Source organism: Mytilus galloprovincialis, chromosome 10 (assembly GCF_965363235.1).
Source record: "Mytilus galloprovincialis chromosome 10, xbMytGall1.hap1.1, whole genome shotgun sequence".
Classification (NCBI taxonomy): domain Eukaryota; kingdom Metazoa; phylum Mollusca; class Bivalvia; order Mytilida; family Mytilidae; genus Mytilus; species Mytilus galloprovincialis.
In genome coordinates, this window is record NC_134847.1 from 857572 (window position 1) to 874704 (window position 17133).

The following is a 17133-nucleotide window of genomic DNA, read 5'->3' on the forward strand; positions in this document are numbered from 1 at the left end:
TGCACATTTTGTTTTTAAAGTGCAAATTTAACATAGACTAAATTATAGGGGAAAGTCAATTGCGGTACAATTTTTATCACACCTATTTAGTCAATATAGCAAATAAAAAGATAAAACAAATAGAAGATTTACGAACAAAAAGTAACCTCATATTTAAAATATTTTCATAAATGATTTTTTGTTTAAATATGAGTTAAAAAATAGTGTCTATCTTTTCATTAACAAAACATTTAATTCATATTGTCATTTTTATTATATATATGTATTTCTTGACTTAGTCAAATATTGAACTACTAGGTTAATGTATACATGAGTGACCATGCTTTTTTCAATCATAAAAAAAAATTCGTTGCTAATAAAAAGCATTAGTTAATACTCATTATATAAATTTAAGATTGGTATATCAATCGAAGCTTACAATTTTATCTATTGCAATCCATGTTTGAATAAAAGAACTCTTAACATTTGTATTGAAGTAGTTTAAAAATATTGACCTTCTTTTCAAAACCTTTCAACAACATTATTTAATGTTTGATAGAATGACATTGTGTTTATATTTATAATTAATTAAAACATCAGTAGAGGTCAGTATCGATTATCAAATAAGATAAATACAAATGAATTATGAAAGTATACTTCAATGAGGAAATAACAAACGGATATGTTCCTTTTGTGATAGCCACATGCCACGGATATGTTTGATTTGTAATAGCCCCAACTCCGGTATATGTTTCATTTGTAATAGCCACAACCGCATTTAATATTATTTTGTCAAACTTTTTTATTTTTAAGATTTTGTAATTTTTATTAAATAATTTCTATAAACATTGCATTATGAAGATGAGTATTTGTTTGAGAGATCATAATGAATGCCGAAAACTCCAATGAAAAATTTCCTTATAAATATGTTATTTTTTACAATTTAAATCCGTTCAATTCATAAATCTGATAAATGTAACGACAACGTATCTGTTTCTTTTGTTCAATACACACACGGAAATCTAACTGAAGCTATATCAATAATATATTTGTGTTGAGTTATAAAAACTAATAATAAATAATGTCTTTTTTCTTTTTAAATTAACTCGTTGTACAAAACGTCGAAATGTTCGAAATAATAAGGATTTTCTACCACGGAAATAGTTTACCCTGGCTGTATTTGACAAAACCTGTTGTAGTTTTAGGTTCTCAGTGCGCTTCAACTGCATACTTGAATTTATTTTTTTTACTTTTTTTTATAACAGCGTCACTGTTAATTCTTCAGGACATAATTATCAGCCTGGTATCTTGTATCTTCAATGATTTTATAGAACCATTGAGAAAAAAATCACTACTGTTATTCATTTCAATTTTCAACAATACAAACAACCAGTAACTATAAAAAAGAAGATGAAGTATAACACTCCACAAGAGACCAAAATGACACAGAAATTAACAACTACAGGTCACCGTACGACCTTCAACAATGAGTAAAGCCCATACCGCATAGTCAGCTATAAAAGGCCCCGAAATGCCAAATGTAACACAATTCAAACGAGAAACAAACGGACTAATTTATGTACAAAAAATGAACGAAAAACAAATATGCAACACATAAAAAAACGGCAACCACTTAATTGCAGGATCCTGACTTGGGACAGGCACATACACCCATCTTATCCATTTCATTAATCTATATATTGCAGGATGTATAAATACACATATAAGTCTGTTTTTTTTTGGAAGATGTTAATACACAGAGGCAAATAAAACAATGTTTTGTTGAAAATATCTGTAACACAATACAGAAAACGAGGATTAATCCATTAGAGCATACGTACAAATCCTCTGTAGTGAATGGATTTTGAGTCGGTCAGATAGCTATAAAAAATAACATATTAACCAAATGATGAATAAAAATCCAATGTAAATGAATATGTAAATTCTATTTTCGAACTTTGAACTCATACAGATTAACCAAAATCAGAACACAAATCCAATGTACTTGATTCCGAGTCAGTTAATGCGCTTTGAAGTCGGTTTTCAATTCTCCTTGAAAATTCTCTATTTTCAGATTCAATGCACGTTGCACAGCACCGTTTACCCAGTACATCACAAAAGTGCACTTTACTATTCATCAATCTATTTGAACATGTTGGAGTTTTATAGTTACGTTTCTTATACTCCTCAATATACTTATCATTTACGTACGACATTTTACACGTTTTACAATTAAGAAACTGATTATAGACTGAAGGTAAATAACACTGGTCCCTCGCAAATCTTGACATTTTACCTTCCCCAAATGCATTCATCATAACATAACGTTTTTCTTGTAATTTATCTTCGTCAAAGACGTTTCCCTTCATTCTTTTAGATGTAGCTATAGGAGGTAAAATAGTAGAATTTTGTCTGGTTATAAAACGATATAAACTGTCCACGTGTTTACTATAAAGTCCTTCACTGTCTGTGTGCATGTTTTGCTTTTCTCTAACAGATAATGGTGTCCATTCTCTGTCCGGCTTAGGTCTAGGTCCCCTGTCAGACAAACACAAAGGAACATTCTTGTCCGGTCGTCTATAACATGCTGTTTCTTTGATTTCCTCTTTGTCTCTTGTATATGAGGAAGCGTATTTGTTATTATCTGGTAATATTTTATGACGTTGAACAGTCTTACTCACATTCAGCATTACAATTGGAAACCGTAATTCTTTTCTTTTTGGTCTTTTTCGTCGTCTTATCATTTTATAAACTATCCTAAAAAAGAAATAAGATCTTTCTTTATTTTATCAAACTTATAAAATATTTAGCCCTGCAACTGTATCTTGATACAGACCATCATTGAACATTTTGAGTCCGACTTTTTACTGTCGAGTATTGAAAAGGATCCCGTGCTACGAAGTTTTGAAATATTGTACAATAACAATTTTTAGCGACACCTTTGCTTACTCGCTCCTTTAAAATCTCATTAGATATTATCACTAATAGTACAATCATAACTGATGCTATACGTCAATCGTTTGTTCTTGCACTACTGTTAAATTGGAATATATGCAGTTGTTAAATAAAGCTTTGTCGGGTAAACAACAGGAAAACATATGTTTGGTCATGTATAGTTGCCATAATTGTTTTCGTAAATATATTTGGTATACATCAGGCAGTTAGTTTTTCTCAACTGAATCGTTTCATATTTTTCGGGTTCATTATAGCCGACTATACAGTATGGGGTTTTCTCATTGTTGAAATCCGTATTGTTGCCTATTATTGCTTACAACCACTTCAATTGATACTTTTGTGGATAGCTGTCTCATTGGCAATCATATGACAACTCCTCATGTTTACAGTAAACCTACGCACGATTCAAATAAACAAAAGAAAAAGAACAGAAGGAATAAGTAAAAAATCAACATGATTCCCGAGATATTCAATTTTTTTATAACAAAAATGATAATGACGGCTTTTGTTTTTGTTTCTTGAGGAAAAATATAGCAGTAAATTATAATAACTTAATAATTTTCGAACCGCCTTTTTTCTGAATTACCCTTACCATTATTGCAAACCACTCACTTTTCCTACTTATTGTAACGTTATGATAGAAGGAAAAAGGAGACGAAACTGATCGAACGTACGCGTGATGTAAGCAAATTTTTCAGAACAAACACAGACACGCAAAAAGCCCGGATAAATTAACGAAGGAACGTCATTTTTTATTTCAATTGTTGCGATCGTTACGTGAATTTTTTGACACAACTGATGCTGTGTAATTTTAAAACAGATGGCACAAACAGACCCTTGGAAAAATAAGGTTATGACGCAAAAGGACGTATTTTTCGTGCAAACATATTCCAAAAAACTATGCCATTTCTCGGAATTGATGGCGCTGTTTCGTTGCATGATCATTGAGGTTAACCAAACATTGTTTTTTTTTCTTTTGGTCTCATTGTTATTATGACACATCTGCTTATTTTTATATTTGAAAGGCGACGTTAGGAGAAGAGAAGTAAGAGAAGAGTGTAACTCCTCGTCCGAAACACATTAAAAACTGCCCACGCATGGACAGAATTCGATTAATAAAAAAAATCAAGTTTAGAAGGAACCAGTAAAAATTCTATACATGTAATGCAAGAAATTTATTTATCTATGGCAATAAAAAGGCTTTGTCCCTTCTTTTGTAATTTACAATATTTTTTAAAATCCTCAAATTCTGTGTAAAACAAAAGTGCAACAACCTAATACATGCTTCTCTTAAAACACAGATTAAAGATTGAAAGACTTTTATCAATTTGCAAATGACCCTGTATTTATGTCTACTCTACTAACGGATGGGTAAGGTAATTCCTATACACTCCCCCCTTTCCTTGGAGATTAATTGAACACGTGTGCCTTAAGTTTATTTCCGAACTCCTACTTTAAAACGAATTTAGATTTAGTCGCATAAAAACGTCTTTGAATACCTAATTTTATCACCATTTATATCATTTGAAACGGCACTTTCTTTTATGTAAAACAACATATACAAATTGTATTTACTAAATGTATTTAATATTTTAATTTACATTTACCTTGCATTTGTTAAAATCCAATTAAATTGTTTAAATGAATTATAATTTTTAAACTACACGTATGTTTCAAAATATATTCATTTCAAATATCATCTAAATATCAATTCAACAGCTGAGTCGCAAATGATTACATTACTGCACATATCTTATCAAAGTTTGGGTTTAAGGACTTTTAACATTTATACTGAGCTATATAAATTGTTTAAACCTATTGATTAAATTTTCAAAACCTTTCAACAACTTCATATCAAACTATATTGATAGTGTTCTATGTTTATTTTTATAATTATATTCATTAAACAATTGTAACAAAATATGTCAATTACCTAATTGTTATTGAATTTGCATATAAACACTTAATTTTGATATTAAATAAATACAATGAAATGCAAATATATTGCCTGATATGACAGCTTTGGCTAAAAAACATAAACTATCCAAATACACTCGACATTCGATTTTTAAAAATAATTTTGCCCAACTCGTTAGCTCACCTGGCCTAAAAGGCCATCTGAGCTTTTCTCATCACCTGGCGTCCGTCGTCGTCGTCGTCGTCGTCGTCGTCTGTCGTCGTCGTCGTCGTCGTCTGTCGTCGTTAACAATTTTTCAAACATCTTCTCCTCTGAAACTACTGAATGGATTTGAATGAAACTAAATTGGTACCGTTGATTTTATTACTACCACTGGGTCGATGCCTCTGCTGGTGGACTATTAGTCCCCGAGGGTATCACCAGCCCAGTAGCCAGTACTTCGGTATTGGCATGAAAATACGGATTTTTTTGTGTTAATAAATTTGCTGTTACAAAATATTGGAAATTATTATAAATTAAGGAATGTATCTCCCTCATGCAAAGCTCTGATTCCTTTCTAGAATTTGACTATACTTTTTGGACCTTTTGGATTATAGCTCTTCATCCTTTATATAATTTTGGATTCGAATATTTTGGTACGAGCATCACTGAAGAGACATGTTTTGTCGAAATGCGCATCTGGTGCAACAAAATTGGTACCGTTGATTTTATTAGCATGATTGTTCCTTAGATTATCCTGCACAAAGTGTGTGCTTTGATTTTTGATCCGTCAAAAAACATGGCCGCCGTTACTTAAAATAGAACATAGGGGTCAAATGCAGTTTTTGGCTTATATCTCAAAAACGAAAGCATTTAGAGCAAATCTGACATGGGTAAGAATGTTCATTAGGTCAAGATCTATCAGCCCTAAAATTTTCAGATGAATCAAACAACCCATTGTTGGGTTGCTGCCACTTTTAATTGGTAATTTTAAGGAAATTTTGCAGTTTTGGGTCATTATCTTGAATATTATTATAGATAAAGATAAATTGTAAACAGCAAAAATGATCAGCAAAGTAAGATCTACAAATAAGTTAACTTACCAAAATTGTCAATTGACCCCTTAAGGGGTTATTGTCCTTTAATGACAATTTTTCACAATTTGTTCATCATATTTGCTAACTTTAAAAAATCTTATCCTCTGAAACTACTGAATGGATTTGGATGAAACTTTACATGATTGTTTCTTAGATTATCCTGCACAAAGTGTGTCCTTCGATTTTTTGATCCGTCAAAAAACATGGCCGCCGTTGCTTAAAATAAAACATAGGGGTCAAATGTAGTTTTTGGCTTATATCTCAAAAACGAAAGAATTTAGAGCAAATCTGAGATGGGGGTAAAAATGTTCATTAGGTCAATATCTATCAGCCCTGAAATTTTCAGATGAATCAAACAACCCATTGTTGGGTTGCTGCCACTTAATTGGTAATTTTACGGAAATTTTGCAGTTTTTGGTCATTATCTTGAATATTATTATAGATAAAGATAAACTGTAAACAGCAAACATGATCAGCAAAGTAAGATCTACACATAAGTTAAGTTAAGGTTATTGTCCTTTAATGACAATTTTTCACAATTTGTTCATCATATTTGCTAACTTTAAAAAATCTTCTCCTCTAAAACCAATCAACCTAATTCAACCAAACTTTAACTGAATGATCAGTAGGGTGTATAAAATAAAGTTTGTGCTTTATTTTTTATTTCGTAAAAAAAATATAGCCGTCATGGTTAAAAATAGAACACACGGTAAAATGCTTTATTTGGCTTATATCTCAAAAACTCCAGCATTTAGAGCAAATAAGACAAGAAGTTAAAGTATTTATTAGATCAAGGTCTACCTGTCCTGAAATTTTCAGCCGAATTGATTAACTGGTTTTTCAGGTATAATGCCCCTGAATTGATGATTTTAAAAATTTTTTGCAGGTTTTGGTTATTATCTTGAATATTATTATAGATACAGATAAACTGTTAATAGCAAAAATGTTATGCAAAGTAAGATCTACAAATAAGTTAATTTGACCAAAATTGTCAATTGACCCCTGAAGAAGTTATTGACCTTTAAAGACTTTTTTTTCACAATTTGTTCATCATGTTGACTTACTTTAAAAAATCTTCTCCTTTGAAACTGCTGTATCAATTTCAGCCAAACTTAGGCTAAATGAATTTTAGAGTATCTAGTATAAATTTTATATTTCATTTCCTTGTATGTCAAGAAACATAGCTCCTATGGCTAAAATAGAACATAGGAGAAAATGATTTTTTTTGGCTTTTGAAGAAAATAGGACGATTCAAAGAACATTTAAATAAATTGAAAATCCAAAACAATCATTGATGAGAGATTTAACCAAAAAATTAAGGTGAGCGATTCAGGCTCTTGAGAGCCTCTTGTTTTAAATATACCATCATGCATGGCGTTAGGTCATTTGAGCGAATACATATGTTCTGTAGAGAGAAGTTATTCAAAAAAGGCAACTCACAGATTTTGATAAAATAATAAAAATTTTCTTACAACTATATACTGTGGATTCATTATTATTCGTTGAATACCAATTTGTGTGAATTTCGTGGGAACAGTTGATCCACGAAATCAAATGTTCAACGAATGACAAGTTTTCTGATGGCTTGTATGCAGACTTCTGCAAAATCACGAAATCAAATATCTTCGAAATTTGGTAACCAAGAAATAAATGATAAAACCTATTTGTGCATTGTGCGACATCAACCAAAAATCAATATCAAACCAAGATAGTCCAGCTCTAGATCTTATGATTCTACTAATTCAAACTGTGTAACTCGGAGAAAAAAAGCAACCGATGGCTATGCTATACAATTGAGAATAGAAAAAAGGAAAATGTTTCTTAAAATGTCCTATACCAAGTCAGGAATACGGCATTTGTTATCAAATATTCCGTCTCTATGATTGTTGACGTTTGAGTTTGTAGCAGCCCAGTGTTTCTGTTAATCCATTCTTTATACTCTTATAGTAGATGTGTTTGTCTCGATTTTGGTCAGTGATCAGAACTTATTTTCGCCTAATCGATTTATGACTATAAGATATTGCTGTTGCTTTTATTTGCCTTGTTTTCGAAGAAAAACCTTTATGAAATTTGGAGGAAGATGAATCGGAATTTGCTCAGAATAAACTTTGGCGTTGAGGTTTTAACTTATCCGGATGTGTCTACTTTTGTGTTTAAAATGTCTAGTTATGTAATGTATTTCAGTTGTTTCCTGTAATTTGTTAATACTTCAGTTTTATCATGTACATCTTTTGTATATGCATTTTATAAAATTGACTGTTTGCAAAAGTATAGATTATTATAAATAATAGGGATGTTCTGGTAATTAACAATTAACAGAAAACCCTTGCCGTTTTTGGTACAACTTTTTTATCTTTTGGTACTCGATGCTGTTCAACTTTGTACTTGTTTCGGCTTTCAAACTATGTATCTGGGCGTCACTAATAGGTCTTGTGCGGACAAAATGCACTTCTGGTGTATTAAAATTGTGAACTTGTTGCCTTTTGTTGGATGTTGTTCGTGTGATTCTTTGTCAATTGTGTTCTTCAATTTATTTATATTGTAGTCCTGTGGTGTTCTGTTTTCAATTTGATGTTATATTTCACATGGCCATAAAAGTGCCAGGTTTGGCATGCCACAAAACCAAGTTCAACCCACCATTTTTCCTTTAAAAATGCCCTGTTCCAAGTCAGGAATATGGCCATTGTTATATTATAGTTCGTTTCTGTGTGTATAACATTTTAACGTTGTGTCGTTTGATTTCTCTTATTTTTGAGTGTAAATTCACATTGCGATAAGACGTGTCACGGAAAATGTCTATCCCAAATTCATGTATTTGGTTTTGATGTTATATTTGATATTATCGTGGGATTTTGTCTGATGGTTGGTCCGTTTCTGTGTGTATTACATTTTAGTTTTATGTCGTTGTTCTCCTCTTATATTTAATGCGTTTCCCTCGGTTTTAGTTTGTTACCCCGATTTTGTTTTTTGTCCATGGATTTATGAGTTTTGAACAGCAGTATACTACTGTTGCCTTTATTCCCCATATAAAGTAAAAATTAAAAAATTCATATTCTATATCTGATAAATAGTTCCAGAGTCTAATCATTTTCATTTCGAAAATCAGTGCCGGCAAAATAGTCACTTCCAAAAAATATATGGGTAAAGGAAGATAAGCGAGATTTTCTGTCCATACAATACATCGTTTTCATTTCATACTCGAGTTCTGCGTAAGTGTGATCTATGCACATAATAAATAATTTACTGATGTTTCACTATAAACTTTTCAAAGTTAAGTCAATATTGTAACCAAAGGTTCTCACAATTGACTTCTATTCAAATAAATTTAAATCAACCTGTCATTTATGAAAAGCTATGAATTATATCTATAAATGTTGAGAGATTTTTGAAAGATATAAAATGGTTAAAACCATTATAACCACCGTTAAAGATGTCTAAAACTCCTATTAAATTTCTATACAAAATGAAAATGTCATATTCGTTACCCTGACATAATAACTACGAACGACAACGTAATTAGTTATTCAAAATTTATGATTACCGAAATTTTTTTGTTTAGTTATCACAGGTTCAGTTGTAGTTTGTGTACTATTTGTTTTTTCGCCATTTTCCGTTTGTTTTTCAGCTTCTGAGTGTAAATCTCCTTGTGGTATCCTTCGCCTTTCTTGGAGACACACAAACGTTGTTGTGCTAAAAAGAAAAAAAAAGAAAACGAAAACAGAAACCCTTTTATCAAATCCATCCAAAGCTTTTGAACGAACCTAGTTGGCGTATAAGTATGTAGTTTTTAACGACGATCAATTTAATTTTCACGTTTTTTTTAAATGAAAATGTAGGAGATACCAAGCGGTCTATATAAGTGACAAATAAAGGCAACAGTAGTATACGGCTGTTCGAAACTCATAAATCGATAGAAAAAAACAAATCCGGGTTACAAACTAAAGCTGAGGGAAACGCATTAAATAAAAGAGGAGAACAACGATACAACAGTAAAATGTAACACACACAAAAACGAACAAAGCATTAGAAAAAAATCGATGAGAATAACAAATATAACATCAAAACTAAATTAATGAATTTGGGAGATAAAAGTACCGTGACACGTCTTATGACAATACGAATTCACACTCAAATATCAGGGGGAACAAACGACCATTTAGCGAACTATATATAATATACTAAGCAACAAAAAAGAAACGATACAAGACCTTTTGTCAAATTAAGGATGAAGATTTCCGTTATTGGAGCAATATTGATGGTAGTAATACTTAATCATTATGGAAATATAAATCCATTCACAAATTTTTTTTATTTGCTTTCGTGACGTTTTTTTCGCGATTTTTTTTTTTACAAAATTTACATAAAACGACAATTTAAAAAAACAGAAGTTCCAACTAATGATGTCAACCTCTCATTTAAAGGGGAAGACAGTATTTGCCGTTAATTTGTTTTTAAAAATGATACAGTTTCTTCGTTTATTTGTTAAGCAAAGTTCGGCCCCACGAGAAATCGTAAAAATGTATACTTTTTCAACTGATTTACTAGAGACCGTTTGTGTAAAGTGATATTTAAAAAGCGGTTACAATCTTAAAACTAATCCGAAAGGTACCAAATTTACTGTGTGTTGTTGTCTCGTCCTTTTTCTAAAAAAGTTCATCAGAAGATACCCAGAACTTGTTGATAGATATTCCGTATCAACTTCACAAATAATACAAGATGGTCTTGACGTATATATTTTGCGTACTGACGTTGGTTATCATCTTAATAACGTGTTATAGTATTCTTTTATATGTCTGTATTAATATTACTTGTACTGTTAAGTCATATTTTTAGATATTCTTTTGAAGTGACTCTGTGGTGATGTAAAACATCATACTTTGAACGACAAAATTATTTCATTTATTATATTACTTTTACTTATGATCTTGACATACTATGAATGACAAAACTATTTTATTCAATTATACTTCTTTTTCTGTTAAAATTGTTTTTTATGATATACATTTGACGTGAAACTGTACTTATGTATCCCATCATACTTTGAACCACACAATTTTTTTGTTTATTATTATAACTTTATGTTAAGTCTGTTTTTTGTTATATCTACTTTACGTGACTTTGCATGTATGTATGCCGCCATACTTTGAACGACAAAATTATTTTTATGTCTACCTGTGCGAATTTTAAACGCGCAATTTTACACCAGTACTGAAAACCTTCTATTCTTTACGGGTAGACTTTACATATATAAATTAAGTCGTAAAAGAAAAGCAAAATGAGTATGCTTCTTTTTTTACATTTGTTGTTTTATAGTGATATTGAGATGATAACACAATATTGACTGCTGTAACCATATTTTGACATTTTACTCTCTGAGTATGTTTGTTTTGTTCATACATCGTTGACAATGTGATGGAATTTGACGCGACTGTCATACAAGTGAGAGGTTTAGCTAGCTTTAAAACCAGGTTCAATCCACCTTTTTCTACATTAGAAAATGCCTGTACCAAGTCAGGAATATGACAATGTTATCCATTCGTTTGATGTGTTTGTACTTTTGATTTTGCCTTTTGTTTTTGTATTTTCCTTTTTGAATTCTCCTCCGAGTTCAGTTTTTTTGTTTTTTTACTTTTTTTTCCATATCTAAAGCATTCATTTGAGAAGAATATACATTTTTTTTTTGCATTTTCTGACATTTCAAAAAACACTTTTTCCCCAAAAATTTGAACAAACAATATTTCAACCCATTAGTTTCAACATGAACATCACTTGATTAGCATATTGAATATTTTTAAACAAATTTGAAATTTTATTTAGTCCTTAGAAAATTATGTGTCGATTTTTTATTCAACTTTCCGCCAAACTAATTTGCACCCTATGATCGTTTGCACGGAATTGAGATATTTTCCGACAAGTTTTGATTTTCATTATGACATGTGCATACATTGGAAATGAAAGCTTTTTAAAATAGTGTATCTTATTTTGTTTTAAATTTAATACTTTTTGATAAATTTTATTTCAAAGTCGTGTATCGTTTCTTTTGTTGACTAGTAATAACAATGGCCATATTCCTGACTTGGTACAGGACATTTTTAAAAAGAAACACGACAAGTCGAATAATAGAATAGACAAAAACATATGGTGAAAGCCTACTACTAATTAGTGTTTTTCAAAAGACTGTCGGCATTCCAATGGGAACAAACTCTGCCCCTCTACTCGCCGACTTGTTTCTTTATTATTATGAGGATGACTTCATGCAGGAACATCTTAGGAAGAAAGATAAAAAGTTAGCAATATCCTTTAACTCTACTTTCCTCTAAAAAGATGATGTTCTTTCACTTAACAATTCAAAATTTGGTGAATATGTAGAATGCATCTACCCCATCGAACTGGAGATAAAGGATACTACAGATACAGTTAAGTCGGCTTCATATCTTGATTTACATCTAGAAATTGACAATGAGGGTCGGTTGAAAACAAAACTTTACGACAAAAGAGATGATTTCAGCTTTCCAATTGTAAACTTTCCATTTCTAGGTAGCAACATTCCAGCAGCATCTGCATACGGGGTATATATCTCTCAATAATACGATATTCTCGTGCTTGCATTTCCTATCATGATTTTCTTGATACCGGGTTACTGCTCACAAGGAAGCTTTTAAACCAAGAGTTCCAAACGGTGAAGTTGAAATCATCCCTTCGTAAATTTTACGGACGCCATCAGGAGTTGGTTGACCGTTATGGAATAACCGTTTCTCAAATGATATCGGATATGTTCCTTACGTCGTAACTACAATCCCCATCCCTTTCATGAATGTGACCTACCGAATTAAGACTATTTACCGGATTTGTAATCACATAAGCAACACGACGGGTGCCACATGTGGAGCAGGATCTGCTTACCCTTCCGGAGCACCTGAGATCATCCCTAGTTTTTGATGGGGTTCGTGTTGTTTATTCTTTAGTTTTCTACGTTGTGTCATATGCACTATTGTTTTTCTGTTTGTCTTTTTCATATTTAGCCATGGCGTTGTCAGTTTGTTTTAGATTTATGAGTTTGACTGTCCCTTTGGTATCTTTCGATCCTCTTTTCTTTCAAGATAAGATGACGAGCAACTCGTGAATAATTTGGTATAATCGTGAGCGACATGAAAAAAAAGTTAAAAAGTAAAAAAGTAAAAAATTAAAAATTAAAAAAAATAGAAAATTAAAAAACTGATAGCCATGCCATAGAGCTAACACAACAAGAATAAATCATTAATCAGCTTTGACCATCAACGCCTTCTTATTTTGTCTCAACACAAATTAAAATAAAAATCGGAAACCGTCATTATATCAAAATGTTGTTCTATTTTAAACAAAGTTTAGGTATCATTGTCGTTCTGCTTAGTTTCTCTTATTACCTCTTTTGACATCGGGCTAACAATTCTTTTAAACTGAGTTTTAATGTGCGTATTTGCTGTGTGTTTGTTTAATCTACATTGGCTAGAGGTATAGAGGAGAGATCTCACTTAACTTGTTTAACCCCGCATTTTTGCGCCTGTCTCAAGTCAGGATCCTCTGGCCTTGTATGTTCTTTTAATTTTAGTTCATTTATATGTTAAACAAGTTCAATAGTTCTTGTACAGTAGCAAAATTTACTCACATCAATTTCACGTGAATTTAAATCCATGTGAATCTGACATAAAATTCACATGAATTTCACCTCAAACGAGCTTATACATGAAACTTACCTGAAATCAGTTTTTGTGAAACTCATGTGAATTTCACATAAAAATCACATAATTTTTGTTCATGTGAAACTCACATGAATTTTTAAAATAGAATATTTCAAAAACATCTACTTTTTAAAATTTAATTAAAATCATGAAAAATATCATTTTTTTTTTTATTAATTTCACGTGAAATTCATGTGAATTTCACATACAAATTTTCACGTGAGTTTCATGTATAAGCTTGATTGAGGTGAACCTCACATGAATGTTTTATGTGAGTTTGATGTGATATTCATGTGAACAAATTTTGCCTGTGTAGGTTACAAGCTGACGGAGATCTAGAAGTTGAAAACTAAAATATTCAACACTTTAGTTTTTATATAAGGAAATAATAAATTTTGAGACTAAATGTTATGTTTATCGTTAGGTTGTTGTTTCAATGGCACCAGTATTCCCCATCTTCATTTATTAAAACAGTTTGAACTCCGTTTTATAACCCTCAAATCGGTTCATGAAAAAGCATATGCATTAAAAGGGTTATTATTCAAAGATAATGTGCTTTTAGCTTTTTTTTCAATTTATTTCTAGACCTGGACTTAAGAGGCGACCGTTTGACATAAGAAGGGGGAAGGGGGTTTTCCACTGGATTTTATTGTATTGTTTATAATTATGTTTTATGAAACATTTTGTTAAGGAAATAGTCTTTCCCTTAAGATTTTAAACTCAAAGGGATTTCAATTATACAATATGTGGCTCATCTGTTACTGTTTATTTTTTTTGCAAGGGTGAAAAGGTATGTCAACCATATATATTTGCAGTTATCTACCTTTCCGTAGGTCATATGACAGATCTTAGTTACAGGTAAACTGATGTACATTATACTTTATACAGAATACACTGGTGACAGAACAAAGTTACAGAAATATTAATAAAGATAAACAATATGTTCAGCACCATTGAAACAGAGAACAAGGTTACTTTACTTAAAAAGGTAAGAATACCATCGATATCCATTGATCATTCGTCAATCTCTGTCTGCAACCTAAACACCTATTTTTTATATTGTTTGGTCAAAAGTTACGGTTAAACCGTCTGTCTTTTTCCAAGGGAATTGGCTTTGGTATGTTTTGACCGAATTTCAGGTATCCAGTCCAACTAAGGCCATTAAGATGTAATGTAGTAAATTGGGCAATCCTAACTGCATAACTTCCTTAAATAGCAAATATGTCATGATACATATATAGATTTAAACTTCTTCTATGTCACTTTTAAATGATTTTCTATGTGTTCATTGCAGTTTGAAATAAAATACACACGATAACAAGTGTATTTTGCAGCTGGAAAAATTTAAAACACGGGAAATGCAAATTTAAAACGTTGCTAACAATTTGTCAAAATATTTAAGCAAATCTATACTGTAACGATAGTGCAGTGTATTGCAAGACATCCTTTTCAGAATTATTAATTTCACCCGATATAAAATTCGACTTTACCTGTGAAAAATTAAAGTTATTATTTTACTTTAGGTAATTTCAATTTCACCACTGAGGAGCAAGCATCATTCTCTCAGAATTTAAAGTTTAAAATAATAAAAGTGTTACATAATAAATGTTTTTTGGTTAATCTCGCTGTTTGATTGCTGTCTTATGGACATAAAATCAAAATTTTCTTTCCTTTGTGCATAACATTAATATTTCAGTATTGATTTAAAGTAGCACATATTGTAAAAGATATAATATGTGTATACCAAATCAGTAACTTGTAAGTGAAATAAGCGAAATAAGTATAGCACATCACATACACGCTTTTTTTCTCATTAGTTGACAGAAATAAATCGAGAGAAAATAAACTTAAAAGTAGTGTATTTTGAGGAAAAGAGTTGAAAGAGTATATATCCTAATGCGTTTCAAGTTATAAGTAATCTTGTAATTAGAGGTGAAAAATAATTCAGGCAAACTTATAATCTGGCAATTACAGGTGACAAATAATTCAGGCAAATTATTATCTGGTAAGTACAGGTGGAAAATACTTTAGTTAAATTTGAAATCTTGATATTACAGGTGACAAATATTTAGGGCATTTTTTTTGAATCTGGTAAATACTGGTGGCAAATATTTCGAGCATATTAAAGACAAGCACACATTTAACAACAGATCAATTGTTTAACACATGCAGAATACTTATTCATATAAAAAAAGAGGTAAAGATGGCAAGTACAATAAAGACTGAAGTATTGCATAACAATATCACCATATTATCTCTCAAAGACTTAACTATTGTAATGACTTGCAAAAACGCATGTGTTTATCTTTCCTATCAGTTATATACATACCGACATTAAGTTTCAGTGAATTATGACGTTAATTGAACGTCTTAGACCTTTTTCTTTTGTAAAACTTTAGCGTTAAAAATTTAGTTCTTTACTTAAATTCAAAATAATAAAACAGTTGCAGCGAAACTGACATGGATACATATCGCAGCTGATCACTTAACATATAGTTTATATGATAAGATTTGTAGAAAAAATTAAACTCATTCCTGGTGTAAAGGCTAGCTTAATTTCTCGCTAATATGGCATAATACCTCTGAAATGACAATAGTGTACAGTACAAATATACAAAGGAATACTCAGGGAAACTTGTAGATAAATAATTCAATAATACTTTACAAAATGTAAACAACATAATAACAGAAGACACCTTCCACTTACAGTAGTGCACAATATGATCTGTCTCTCTCGAAAGAAACGTTAAATGCAAACAGTTCATCTTGAAAAGATCAAAAAGTTAAGCCAAAGAGTCGGACTCATTCTATGATGTATTGCCCTTTAATGGCAATGTTCTACATATTTTAATTTTGCCAAATAAGTAGTAGCTATCATTATACGCTTAAAATATTGTAAACAGTAAAAACATCATATGTCTTAGATACATTTTTTTAAGTTCTGATTGGCTTTGAACTAGCTGTCATTAACTGCGAGTATTTTGCGCTTAAATTATTGTAAACAGTAGTAATAATAGAATCAGTAGTCGGAAATACATTTATCTATCTTTTTTTGTCATTCCGTCAATCTTTCATATTACAACTGTATGTATGTAGTATTTTCTGAACGCCTTTGTGTAATTTAAATGATTTGTATTATGTGAGTCTACAATGATGAGTTACAGATCGATTTTACGCTTTGTTGTGCTCGGCTGGAATTATATATTGCTACTAAAAAGTAACCGACCTTATTACCCTTAAACTCATATCCAATAATCTGCTTTTATAGTCAAACTAAGGATTTTCTTATCCCAGACATAGATTACATTAGCCGTATTTGGACCAACTTTTTGGAATTTTGGATCCTCAATGCTCTTCAATTTTGCACTTGTTTTGCTTTATAATATTTTGTATGAGCCTCTCTGATGAGTCTTATGTAGACGAAACGCGCGTCTGGCGTACTAAATTATAATCCTAGTACCTTTGATCACTTTTTAGTCATGTGTGA